Here is a 13,818-nt window from a genome sequence, read left to right as displayed (position 1 = left end):
GTTGAGTGTCTTTTCATGTGCTTCTTGGCTATTTGCAACTGTTTTCTCCTCGATGCATTTGTTCTTTGTTTCTCTTTGTTCTTTGTTTCTCTTTTCCCCCTTCTTTGGTTTTAATGGAGCATCTTATATGATTCCATTTTATCTCCTCTCTTGGTATATCATTTATACTTCTTTTTTAAAAAACTTTTAGTGGTTGCCCTAAGGTTTACAATATGCATTTTACAGTAAAGTCCACCTTCAAATAACATTGTACTGCTTCACGTGTAGTGCAGGTACCTTAGAAATGAGTATTTCCAAGTCCTCCCTCCCGTTCCTGTGACACGTTGCCAGTGTCCGGGAACTGTTCGTGTGGGAAAATGCCCCACCTACATAGGAAATTGGGTCTCAGAAAACTTATTACGTGGTTTCTGATGAGAAGCCCACTGTAATTCTCATCCTTATTCTTCTATATGTAAAGTTTCCCACCTGCCACCCCCCACCTCTGGCTTCCTTCAAGATTTTCACCTTGTCCTTTGGTTTTTGTTGCTGTTGTTGTTTGGTTAGTGGGTTTTAGGGTTTTTTTCCTTTGTTTGGGGGTTTTTGTTTGTTTGGTTTTTTTTGCAGTTTGAATGTGATGGTCCCATGTGTGGGTTTTTTAATTTGTTTGTTTGTTTATTTATTTATCCTGCTTAGTGTTTTCTGAGCTTCCTGGGTCTGTGGTTTTGTGTCTGTCATATTAATGGTATATCATTTGGAAAGTTCTTGGCCACTGTTACTTCAAATATTTCTTCTGCCCTGTTTTCTCTTTCTTCTCCTACTTTGATTTTGATATTTTCCTCATACTCTTTTCCCTGACTTCAGCAGTGCCAATGTTTCCTCAAAGTCTTGTCCCCTGTTGAATATGGTTGTTTTTATTTTTCCTCAAGTGAAACAGGAAGGCTGGAGAAGGCTAAAATTCCCTTCTCCAAGTTGGGATAATATTGCAACATGGCCCTTTGACAAAGTCTTGCCGTCTGACCAAGTCTTTCCTCAGGAGAGTAAGCCTTTGTGAGAAAGAAGATTCTGGAAGTGTTTCTAAATGGTTATTCTTCCTCTTCCCCTGCCAGGGCCCCCAGGGGATCTTTCTCAGATCCTCAAAATGAGAATCTGGTGGGGTTCTTGGAGAAAAAGCCCAGAGAAGTGTGGGGTCCTCCCTATGATTGCAGCAACTCTCCAGGAATTTCTAAATTTCATGCTAGTCCTTACTCAGCCTTTAGCAATTCATCAAAATTACCATTTAAGTGTTCCCACCAGATTATGGTTCCAGCAGCTTCTATTCCAGATAAGCAGATCTCAGCTGTGATTCTCTGTATGTGCCTGTCTCTCGGATTTGGGGATGCCAATTGGCCCTATTTTCTCAATTCTCTGATGGGTCTAAGAAAAGTCGTTGATTTTCAGTTTATCCATATTTTTCTTGATGTAACAATGGTAGCAACAACGTCCATGCACTTTACATGTTAGAGCAGAAATGAGAAGTCGCTTGGCCATCTCTTGTATACATTCTTTGATGAAGTATTTATTGAAATCTTTTGCCCATTTTTAAAAAATTGAGTTATTTGTCCAATGATTAAATCACAAGAATTTGTATACATCCTTAATAAAAAGTCCTTTATAAATACTTTTTGCTTTTTTTCTCACAGTCTGCAGTTTATTATTTCATTTTCTTAACTGTGTCTTTAAAGACCAAAAGTTTTTTTTTTTGTTTTTGGTGTAATTCAATTTATCCACGTTTTCCCTTTATGGTTTATGTATTTTATGTCCTATCTAAGAAATCTCTGCTTAAACCAAGGTCACAAAGACTTTCTCCTGTTTTATTCTAGGAATTTTACAGTTTCAGGTCTTACATTGAAGTCTTTAATCCATTTTGAGTTGCTCTCATACATTGCTGGAGGGAATGTAAAATAGCACAGCCACTTTTACATCCAGGTCTATGATCCATTTCATGGTTAATTTTTGTATATGGTATGAGATAAGAATAGAGGTTCATTTTTTGCATGTAGTTATTCAGTTGTTCTAGCATCTTTTTAATTTAATACACAATGTAAAATTTACCATCTTAATAATAACCATAATCTTGATAATAACCATTTTAGAGTGTACAGTCCAGAAGTGTTAAGTACATGCACATTGTTGTGCAACCAATCTCCAGAACTTTTTTATCATCTCAAATTGAAATTCTGTGTCCATTAAATATTAACTCCCCGTTCCTCCCTCCCCCTAGCCCCTGATAACTGCCGTTCTACTTTCTGTCTCTATGAATTTGACTACTCTAGGTAGCTCGTATAAGTGGAATCATACAGTATTAGAGGGGACATGACTGGCTTTTTTCACTTAGCATAATGTCCTCAAATTTCATCCATGCTGTCGCATGTCTTAGAATTTCCTTCCCTTTTAAGGCTGAATAATATATACCATATTTTGTTTTTCCATTCATCTAATGATAGACACTTGGGTTGCTTCCAGCTTTTGGCTATTGTTAGCAATGCTGTTATGAATGGCAAGTTTTTCTTAAAAGGCAGGGGTTTGTTTTTGCCTTTGAATTATCTTGGCACTTTTATCAAAAATTGACCTATCGCATATGTGGGCCTATTTTCGGATTTTCTGTTTTGTTCCATTTATTTAAATTTCTGTACTAATGGCAATACCACACTGTCTTGACTACTGTAGCTTTACAGTAAGTCTTAACATCCAGGAGTCTGAGTTCTTCAACACTGTTCTTATTTTTCAAAATTATTTTGACTAATTGAGATAATTTTTAGAATCAGGTAGTCAATTTCTATCAAAAATTTTGCTGGGATTTTGACTGGGATTATATCGAATCTATAGATTAATTTGGAGGAAACAGGTATTTTAACAATTGAGTCTTCTAATCCATGAACATCCCTCCCTTTTTGTAGGTTTTCTTTAATTTTTCTCAGGATTCTTTTATAGTTTTCAGTACACACAAGTACCACAAATTTCATTAAATTTATCCTTAAGTATTTCATGTTTTTTATTCTGTTTTAAACTGGTATATATTTTTTAAATTTCAATCTCCAATTGTCTGTTGCCATCTAAGATTTTAATGCCCAAAACAGATGACCATCTTTCCCTTCCCTCAACTAGGGCAGGTGGCACAACTGTGGGAACAGAATTTTCTTTCTTTGCATTTCTGCTAAAGTGTCTATTTATGCCAGAGAGGAGCTAGAATGCCACTACTAAGCCACTCAACATTTTGTTTCCTTTGGAACCTGGTGTGGAGAGAAGCCAAGCCATTTCTCAATTGGCATCTTGGTTTAGATTCCAAAATGCTGGCACACAGTTTCTTAACTTAAACCTTGATTTATTTCAAGACATTAGAGTTCGTTTTCTTGAATCAAAAGTTTGGAAGTGTTACACTTTCTTCATAGATTTTCGAAGGGTATCTACACATCTTTCTCATATAATCGCCTGTTGCTGCAGTTGCACTGTCCACAGTCAGGAATATTTGGAGGCGGAGTTCTTAGAAATCCTTTGACTTGGTGGCCCCGCCCACAAAATAACTTCTTTAAGGTTCACAGTTGAAATTAAAGACTCCCTTTTGCCTTGGTAGGTGAGAGAATGGAGGCGAAGGAAAAGAAAAGGAGAAAGATACAATAAGCCAGGTTCTCCAGTCAAGCACAGAAATCTTGCGTCATGAAACAGCTGCTGGTAAACAGCAAAAAGCCACGGGGAAGATCAAGGCAATTACAAAATATATCATGTTCTGTTTTTCTCCAGGTCAGTTCTATACCAGGCAGAAAGTCAGTTTTTCCATTAGGAGAAAAATGTCGGCAAAACCTAAGCCATCCATTAAAATAATTATTATGAGGTGAGGGGAAGAAAACAATTTCTGAGTTACTTGGCTTATCACTCTAACATCCTAGGAAAGTTTTATCAATGGCCCAAATGGATCAACAGATACATTTCTTTGCTTGGAGCTCGGTTGTTTCAGCAGGTTACCGCAAATGAAAACTATTATGTGCCTAAAAAGAAAGCTCATAAATTCCAAAAGTCCTGGCTCCCTGCAATTTCTCAATGCATTTCTTTTCTTTGACACAAGCTGTTCTCCAGATCGAAACTCCATCCTCAGGATGATTTATCTGCCTGCAGTCCTTTCAGAAGTACCTCCCACTGTCAAATCAGATTGCTTTGCTTTGTACTCTCTATCCACTCAAAGCCAAATTGTTCAAGAAGAAAATAATGCAACTTTGATGCCAAATGAATTTGTTCATTAACAAAATGTTTACTGAGCACTTTATATGTGCCAGGCCCTCTTCTAGGCACTGAAGATCTCAGCAGTGAAGTCCTGGCCCTCTCATTCTGCTTGGAGAGATAGACAATAAACCAGTACACATAATCTGTCCCTTGGCAATAGGTACCATGAAGCAAAACAAAGCTGGATAGGAGGGAACAGACAATGATGAGTCGAGGGTGGCAAAATCGATTATCTAAGCCATGGAAATGTTCAGTTGAACACACCTTGTATACTGATTTGTAATTCCATGAAGACTGGTACTGCTATAATTGCCTTCATTTTTCACCTGGTTGAGAGCTTGACACAAAGTAGATGCTCAAAAATCCAATGGAGGCAGGGAGGTTATAGCTCAGTGGTAGAGTTTGCATTAGCATGCCCGAGGTCCTGGGTTCAATCTCCAGGACCACTATTAAAATAAATAAATAAACCGAATTACCTCCCTGCCCTAAAAAATAAACAAAATACAATAAAAAATAAATTTAAAAAAGTTTTTTAAAAGTTGAAAAAAGACTTCAAAAAGAAAATAGAAAGAACTCAAATAAATAACCTAACTTTAAAAAAAAATCCAATGGAAAGAGTAATATGCAAAATACCTAAATTTGACACTTGAACATGTCTTGACATCATTGGACTATGTTTTTAGTCCATGCTTTGCATTCCTTCTTTAGAACTGTTGCTAGATAATTCCAGGGCAGCAAGAAAAGCAGCAAGGGAAGGGGCCCCAGGTAGTCACTTTCCTCCAGGGTCAAAGAGGCTGCCATCTCTTCATCTGTTCTCTGGCTTCATCTCAAAACTAAAACCACCCCACCCTCAACACACACACAAAATAGCCTTGGGTGAATTCATCAGTCAAAGAGCTTCTCAGCCTAGTTATCTGGCACACACGCAGCAAAGGATGTCGGTCAGTTACAAAATGCTTCAGGGATTCATTTCTTCATTTAACAATTCTTTTCAAAGCAACTACTATATACCAAGAACTATGCTAGAACTATGCTAGATGGAGCAAATTATTTCACCTCAGTCTAGATTCTAGCCCTCAGCCACTTAGATTCAGGAAATCATATTGTTCACACATTCACAGATGATCAGACTTTTGACAAACTACCTGTAATTAACTGTAATTAAAATAACCAGAAAATGCTAATGAATTCATTAATTTATACAGTGATTTAGAAGACTTCTAGCTGGGCCTGCTCCTAATATTTGTGGGGTTAGGGCAAGACTATAAATGGAGGTCCATATATGCCTAAATATTGAAAAGTTTGAAATCATGCTAACAGATTGTATATATATATGTATACATACACACACACACACACACATACACACACACAAATATACGTATATATGTATATATGTGTGTATATACAGGGAGGGGAAGCCAAGCCCTTCCTCTGTGCCACATCAAAAGGTAGGGCCAGCCCAGACATCCAGATCCTGTTCACGTTTTCCTGCTAAAAACTTGACCACCCCTTGTGCCCAGGGAAATGCAGCTCTGCAGTGAGGTAACCCCCAGGAGGACGGCCCTGAGGAAGAGGCCACTCATGCCCTGGAAGCAGGCTGAGGACATCTTGGCAGAGAACTCCAGAGTGTTCCAGAAGGTGGTTGATGGTCTCCAGGCATGCACCATGTCTCCATGACCACATGGACTTCTCAGAGGAGGAGCGCCAAAGTAGAGCCCTCTTAAACATGGCACCAAAGGCCACAATCCAGGGCACGCCCTGCCCACTAATGAGGTACAAGAAAGCCAACAGAATGCTGCTGGGGAATCCATGCAAAAGGAGGGTGATTTCACCAGCTCTGGAACCAAGGCCCAGTTGACCATCCACGCTTCCTGGTATAAAACACCTCCTGGGCCATGAGGATACTTGTCCCCCAAATTCAGATGTGTATCTCCTGTGATAGGGCAGACACAGTTTTCTTCCCCAACAACATCCTTTTCTCTGAGGGTCAGGGGCTGCAAAGGTTCCCACAGACTGGGAAAATAGGAGCTAGAATTCAGCCCTCTCTCTGCTCACCTTTGGACTGGAGGACACCTCTTTCTAATTCCCACCAGGTGCCCTATAGAGTAGCTGACACCTGTTGCCCACCCATTTCCAACTCTGTGGGCCTGGGCAACTAGGCTCCACCCACTGACACAACTCTCAGAGCTCTGGAGTGCCCCTTGTGGTAGACCATGAGGATGGTTAACAGGGCTCTTCTAAGACCATTTTAGTTGAAGAGACTCTCAAAAGTAGAGAAGACCCCAGAAAGCCACCAATAGGTGTTCAGATAATAGACACCTTCATAATCCAAGGGTAAACGATTTAATTTATTGACCTGACTAGGTCTGTGATAAGAATACAATAAGTAGTTGTGTTGGTAGCCCTGTCTCCATTCTATTGCTTTACAGTCAGAATTAATCAAGCCCTACCCTCTCAACTTTCTCATGCTTATGACAAATAATCACCTACTCTAAGCAGAAATTAACTGAAGGAATAGATTGGCAGTGATTCTTCTTTTGGACGTGAGATAAGAAGCTCGAAAATATAATCAAATGCACTATTATTCAAAGAGATGACAACAAGAGGCAATTTCAAAACTAGCCTCTCTTGTGAACCATTGGGCCTTGATGACACAAGAGTGATTTTTCTGTTATTGAGAAGAGCAAACGAGTGCAAATAGAGGTGGATGGTGTTTTCCTGACAGCTGAACCAGGCTTCAGTTTAGATTCAGGGAAATCTGTTCGAATTGATCTGAGCTGCATAGAGTTGGACCATCATTTCAATGGATCCAGGGAATCACTTGGGAAGAAATAATGTTCCCAGAACTTGTTTTTTTCTTCTTCTTCTTCTTTTAGTTTACTACCTGGAACCCAGCACAGGAATGTAGCTTATCTCTGATTGTCAATCTCAGCCTCTTTGGGGGAGGATCCATGGTGGGTAAGAATGAGGATGAGGGAAACCATAGGAAGGAAGAAGGTAGAGGTATCTGCAAACATGGATCTGAAAAGAAGTGTTGCAAGCTGAGGGCTAAAGGCAACTGGGGGAAGAGATCCAATACAAATGTAACATCTATTTCCTTGGGTTCCCGGTGGCTTCTAGACACAAGTTCCATGGGGTTTTCTCCCTGTTGACCGCTAAACTTCCCCCATGCTGAGGATTCTGTCCTAATAGTCCTTGTATCATTTAGAAAAATAAGTGTATCAGTCCTAGTTCGGTCAGGGAAGCAGAACCACTATTGGCCATGGAGGAAGGGATTTATTATAGAAAATAGACCTGCCCTTTGTGGGAGGGACTGCAGGAGTGGAGGTCTAGGGAAGGTTGGAGGATGGGAGAAGCCATGCTCCTGGCAGTCAGAAGCCCAGGACAACCAGCTGCCAAAGTGAAGAAGGAAGCACATGGGAAGCTCGGGAAAGCTCTGTAGGGCGGCTGCACAGACATCTGATGGTGGTCCAGGGCTGCTGTTGGTCAACAGTGTCAGCAGTTGGGAAGAAGTGGGGAGGGTATAGCTCAGTGGTAGAGTGCATACTTAGCATGCACAAGGTCCTGGGTTCAATAAAAAAATAAATAAACCTTAAATTACCTACCTTGCCATTTAAGAAAAAGACAAACACATACAAAAAACAAAACAACTGGACTCAGAGCGAAGAGAGTGAGGACAAGCTGACACCCACTGTCACCTGCCCTCTGTTCATCACCACACCCAACCACTCTCTGTACCTTCACATTGCTTCGCTCCTGCCTTCCAAACCTTGTGCAAATTCCTCTTCTGGTCAACTCTAACCCAGAGCTGTAAGGGAGGGGATCCTTGGAAATGTGATTCCAGCTCACCAAGTCAGCACAGTATGTACTACCATGCTAGGAAACTAGCAGCAAATTCACTGACCTAGCTCCCCTGCAACCGGCACAGCACCTGGCCAGAGAAAGTGCAGGATGGATGAGTGGGTGGATGGATGGAATGATGGATGGACAGAAAGCTTGAAGGGATCCTTCAACTAATCAGAGCAAGTTTTACCATCCGGAAGATGGAATATGTAAGAAAGTGACTAAGTTTTCCTGCCAGGATGGGACATAGGAAATCTTTATATGATTAAGGGGACTTTAGATGGACAGCAGTTTTTTGGAACTGAATTATAATACTCACATTAACAGTCAGCAGCCAAAGTTCCCATAGCACTTTGCTGCAGCCAGATTTTAAAGGAATTTGTGTTTCAGGGAAAGCCTCAAGCACATGTGCATTTAAAGAGTTCTTGTAACACACAGCTTTATCTGAGGGGAAATTATCTTAACACTCATTGTGAAGATTCAACATTGTTAAAATGCACAAATTCATTGCCAATGGTGCTTAGAATAGCTGCTTGGAAGAGGTAAAATGTTTATTAGACTCTAAGTAAGTTTGAGCGATTTATTTTCTCTATCTTTATTCTCCTATTTAAAGAAAAGTGCTGAGTTGTATATTAACACTTCAAGGTCTTAACCACTTTTTATCTTGCAAAAAAAGAGAGAAAATGTTTGTCATTCCAGGGGCATAATCAGTCGAGCCTGCACACAATGACATAGTTAATTCACCAACGGAATTTGTTGCCATAGCTCCAGTGAGGGACGGGGTAGATTAAACAATGGCCTTTTTCACGAGTGCAGCTTTCACCAACCTGCCTGTCCCCACACAACAGGCTGTCATCGCGCCAGTCCAGAGCACAGCAATTGTCAATGAACAACAGCCCAGAGGGGACAAGAGGAGGCTTGTGGTAAAGAAAGCAAGAGTGCCCGGCGACTGGGATCTCTGCTTATTCAATCACTGGGCTACAACTAGCTCCTCCAAGCTTATCTTTAAGCTTAACCTTTCGGTCAAGTGCTGCCTTAAATCCAGAGAAGGAAAAATTTCACCCAGTGACTCAAGAGAACTCCAGAGTGAAGAGAGAGGACTCTAGATAAGAGGGCCAGCACATTGGGGCAGACATGGTGGGCCACCAGGAATGCACCATGGAAGATGACACCAGGGACAACTGCACTCCCAAATTCTGGCGCGAGGTAATGTCCATGCTTTCTTATTGATTTTTGCCTCTTTGATGATCAAAGTAGGTTCAGAAAGTTAAGTCCTATATATCTGCGAGTGTAACAGACCTGTGATAATTATGAGAATTCACACTCAAAATAGAAATATTATCCTCTCCATCTTAAGGTGATAAAAAAGAAAAACTGTGGCTAATGGTTCTTTATCCCCTTACTGAGGATGCAAGCACCCTGGACAGAGTTGGATGCCAGGAACAAATTCTCTTTCTAAAAAAAAGAAAGGTCAAATCCCTATGAGCAACTGTAGGTAGTTCAAGGCCAAGAATGATGCTATGGGAGCCTGAGGGCATTGGAGAAATGTTTTAACGAAGTGTTCATTATCCTATAAAATGAGAAACTCTTCTAGTGGAGGAGTCACAAAATCCTGATTAGAACATCCATTTCCAGATTCCATGCAATGCAGCTATCATATAAGTCATACTACCTTCTACGGTCTTTTTATTTATTTATTTATTTATTTATTTATTTATTTATTTATTTATTTATTTATTTATTTATTTATTTATTTATTTCAGTAGGGGGTGCCTAGAGGAATGTGCATTTTAGTGGAGCTTTGTTAAACCAAATGAGTCCTAGATGGAAAACGTTCAGGCAGTGGGACAAAATAGTAAGAAGGATTCCAGATGATGTGAAGAAGAGATTAGGACTAGCCATGATGTAATCTCTCTGCTTCATAGTGAAGGTGGTTTCACCCTACTTCTCAGAGAGTGGTGGCTGTGGATGGCTGGTTAAAGCACCATATGCCTCAGGAAATGATCTGGGTCCATATCTACCAGGGACTAGACCTACATGACTGGTAGACCATTTCCCTCCATTGGTCTGTTCCCCTTTCACCTCCGTATTATCTCAGGTTTGGAGAAATTTGTATATTGAAGACTCATGAGTGTTGCCATCTCATTTTATTGAGTTAATGGGGGAATCAGGAGGCATTTTAGTTATTCATTCATTCATTCACTCATTCATGCCTCTTTCTAAAAATAGATTTGAAGTGGTATCAAAACAACCACATTCAGTTCTCAACTGGGGCAGATACGGAAAATTGAATTGATCTTTCTATGTACAATGATGTAGAATTAAATCTGTACAAATATCACTGTGTACTCCCATACCTTTTGTGAGCTGAAAATTAGCCAAAGGCTTCTAACCTCATAGATCTTTTAATAGCATCACTTGTTATCGTAATAGTAGCCGGCATTTTTAGTTCTTAGTAGGTGGCATACCCTGTCCTAAGTACTTTATATGCCTTATTTCACATGATTATATTCAATGAAAGTACTCAAACTCCTAACCGCTAGCCTGTTCTGCTGAGTTGTCCCTCATTTTCTCCTAGTTCAATATTTAATCTCCTTGGGCAAGCAAGATTATTTACATTATTAATTGTAACAATGATAAATAAGTGATCACATTAACATTTTAATCATGCTTTTCTGTTCTCAATGTACTTTTCACACAAAAGCTAATCTCAATTTCTGTAAATTTAACTTTCTGACTGCTAACACTTTTGGGCACTATACATTGATACCCCCAAGCTGACACATGACCATTTCTGGCCATTGCTAATGATGCTGTTTACCAGCTAATAGGTATAAGCATTGTCATTAAATATTATATCTGAACAGAGGGGATAATTATGAATTTGATAACACATTTGACCCTTGACCAATACAGAGGGCCGTCACTCTGCACAGTCAAAAATTCGAGTATAATTTAGCCCTCTGTATCTGAGGATTCAACACAGATGGTGTAGTACTGTGGTATTCACTATTGGAAAAAAAAATCTGTGTGTAAATGGACCTGCACAGTTCAATCCCATGTTATTAAGGGTCAACTATATTTTTAATTGCAGGATGGAAACTCCATTTATATGAAAGAGTTTGTTATTCATTTTCTTTGCATTTAACTTTGCTACTTGATTGAGACTTATTTGGAAATAGGAGAATATCTGAACGTTATCTCAATTTCTCTTACCCCAAATGCTGTGAGGAAGTTTAGTTCCTCAATCACACTAGCCACATTTCAAGTGCTCAATAGTCACACGTAGCTAGTGGCTACCTTCTTTGGACAGTGCAGATAAAGAATATTCCATCATTGCAGAAGGTTCTATTGGATTAATGCTGCTTTAAGCCATAATGTCTCTTTTAGATATGTTGACACGTTTACTCAAAATATATTGCAGTTTTGTTACAAGTAATATGGATTTAAAATTTTACCATAAAATCCCATTCATCTGAAGTTTCTTCATTTGCATAGCACCAAGTTAACTTTGATCTGCAAATTAATAATATAGATAAGAGTCAAGGAGACGTTAAAGCACTTCAGAGACCAGAGATTTTTAAGCACCATCAAATAACTCCAGAAGCACTCACTTAGATGCAAGCAATTGATATGATAATTACACATCACTTTTATTTATTCATTAAAACAGGGATCCCCTCAAGTACCCTGGTAGAAAATAGTGTGGTTAGCCTAGTTCTTTCTAGCAGCCCTTCTGCTATTCCTAAAATCTATGTAAAATCATTTTATACCACTGATTTACTGTCCTCTCTTCCTTTGGTTCATAAAGTAAGTTGGTAGTATAAATCTAATTCCAAAGTCCTTGCTTCTTCCACCATATCTCAATGGTGTGGAGTGCTCCTGTGGGCCCCTCATAGAGCCTGGCACATAGTAGGGGTTCCATAAAAATCTGTTGATTGACTGACAGAGCCAGTTTTTTTCAAGATGTCACACAGTGGAGTCGACTGATTTTCTACAGAGAATTTAAGGCTCAAGATGAAAACTGTATCCCATTTCTTCTTGTCCCTTTACCAGTCTTTGCTGCAAAGTCTTCATGGTGAGAAAAGGGGTTCCTGTTTGCCAGAAAGAGATGTTTTCTGGACATTCAGGCGAGGGGTGGGGGTGGGGAGTGCTATGCAGCCTGAGGATTTGGAAACAAAATCTGCCGGCTCCTTTAGAAGGGACGGCTGTCTTCCCATATATTATGCTGAACACATTTGCCAGGTAACAGGATAGAAGAATAGAATTTTGAGTTATTTAGAGAAGAATGGCACTCGTATTCTTGAATCTTTAGCTGAGGTGGTTTCTTACAACTTCCTTGGTTTTATCATACCAAAAACATCCATCCCTCTTTAGCAAAAATGAAGCTCAATTCCTCAATTTAGCAGTAAGTTGCAAAGAATATGATTTGTCACCTCTTTATCTTCTTGAAGGAAAATGTCTAGTGTGTAGGCCATACGCAAGAAAAAAATGAATAGAAACTATGTAAGTATACGTGGAATATTTAGTCTTTATTTGGAGGGAATTAAACAATTTAGAACCCTCCACATTTCTAAAGTTTAGCTAGCTAAACATTTTGTTTCCTGCCACATGTAGGAGCCAATCTCTGATTCGGGAAAGGCTAGAAAGAGATCTTTTTGTCATTCAGCCTTTGCCAGCTCCTATGTATAACTGTGGCAGAGTCAGGACCATTTGAAAACTTAACAAGTGGGCCAAAAAGAAAACCACCACAACGATCTGAGCATTTTTTAAAGCCACTTAAAAGGAAAGTAGATACTACATTTTTACTTTTTGTTCCAAAATGCAATTAGGCTTTTTTCTTCTCATCCCCTTGTAATTCCTGCACATGAATCCTAATATTACAGGAACACACATTTATTTACACAGCTTTCAACCAACTCAACACAGTCTTTGTCTCCTTTGGAGACTATATGGTAGACAGATCCAAGGGTCATGTGTCCTCCTAACCAATCAGCAGGTGTATAATCACTTTCATACGCTGCTCTGCTGATAGCACGTGCGCCATCCCTGGTACAACTGAATCTGAGTTTCTAGAAGACACTAATATCTCTCCCTAAACTATAGAGCCCCACTCAGTGTGGTCCTCTAAGGCAAGCCCTGACAATCAAGCATCTGGGAACTCTCTCTGGCTCACCAAAATGGCTCAGTGAGCATGCAGAACCCGGGGAGTAAGAGGCTGGACTTGGGAGTGCCTTGTGAAATCTGGGGTTCCCTTGGTCTTTCCAGTGCTGGGAACTCTGGGGAGAAGAGGAATCTTACTGGTTTCTCTTATTTTTGTCCTTTATTCTAAGGGACTTGGAGCCAGCTCTCAAATACCATGGAGTAAAGAATATACAAGAACTGGCATAAAATTAATCTTGTCCATTCTCATGATGAGACCTCATAATGTGAAAACATACTCTTTATTTCAATCTCGCCCCAGATATTAGGACATTTTAGAAGTTCTCTTTGTCTTTCTATGAACTACAAATCCTCTCTCTCTCTTTTTAAAAAAAATGTTTAATTTTGTATTGAAGTGTAGTTGATTTACAGTGTTAGTTTCAGGTTCTCTCTCTCTCTTACACACACACAAACACACACAGAAGGAGAAAAAGAGTTTTAAAAATTGGAAGTATGGCCCAGGACAAAAAGAAAGATAGTATCTGTTTCAAATCTGTCTTCCTCAGTTCCATTAAGTCATAAATAAATTAAAAAAAA

The 13,818-nt window shown here is 39.5% G+C and overlaps 1 non-coding gene across 1 annotated transcript; it reads right to left on the bottom strand.

Moving 5' to 3' along the window:
- Positions 1-12,688: 12,688 nt before the first annotated feature.
- LOC123618729 (small nucleolar RNA SNORA12) lies at positions 12,689-12,835 on the bottom strand. The gene has a single exon (XR_006727195.1). It is a non-coding gene; the product is annotated as a small nucleolar RNA SNORA12 (small nucleolar RNA).
- Positions 12,836-13,818: the final 983 nt, after the last annotated feature.

The sequence above is a fragment of the Camelus bactrianus genome, chromosome X, assembly GCF_048773025.1.
Source record: "Camelus bactrianus isolate YW-2024 breed Bactrian camel chromosome X, ASM4877302v1, whole genome shotgun sequence".
NCBI lineage: Eukaryota > Metazoa > Chordata > Mammalia > Artiodactyla > Camelidae > Camelus > Camelus bactrianus.
Note: the sequence above shows the minus strand (reverse complement) of the source record. Positions and strands in the feature narration are given on the sequence as shown.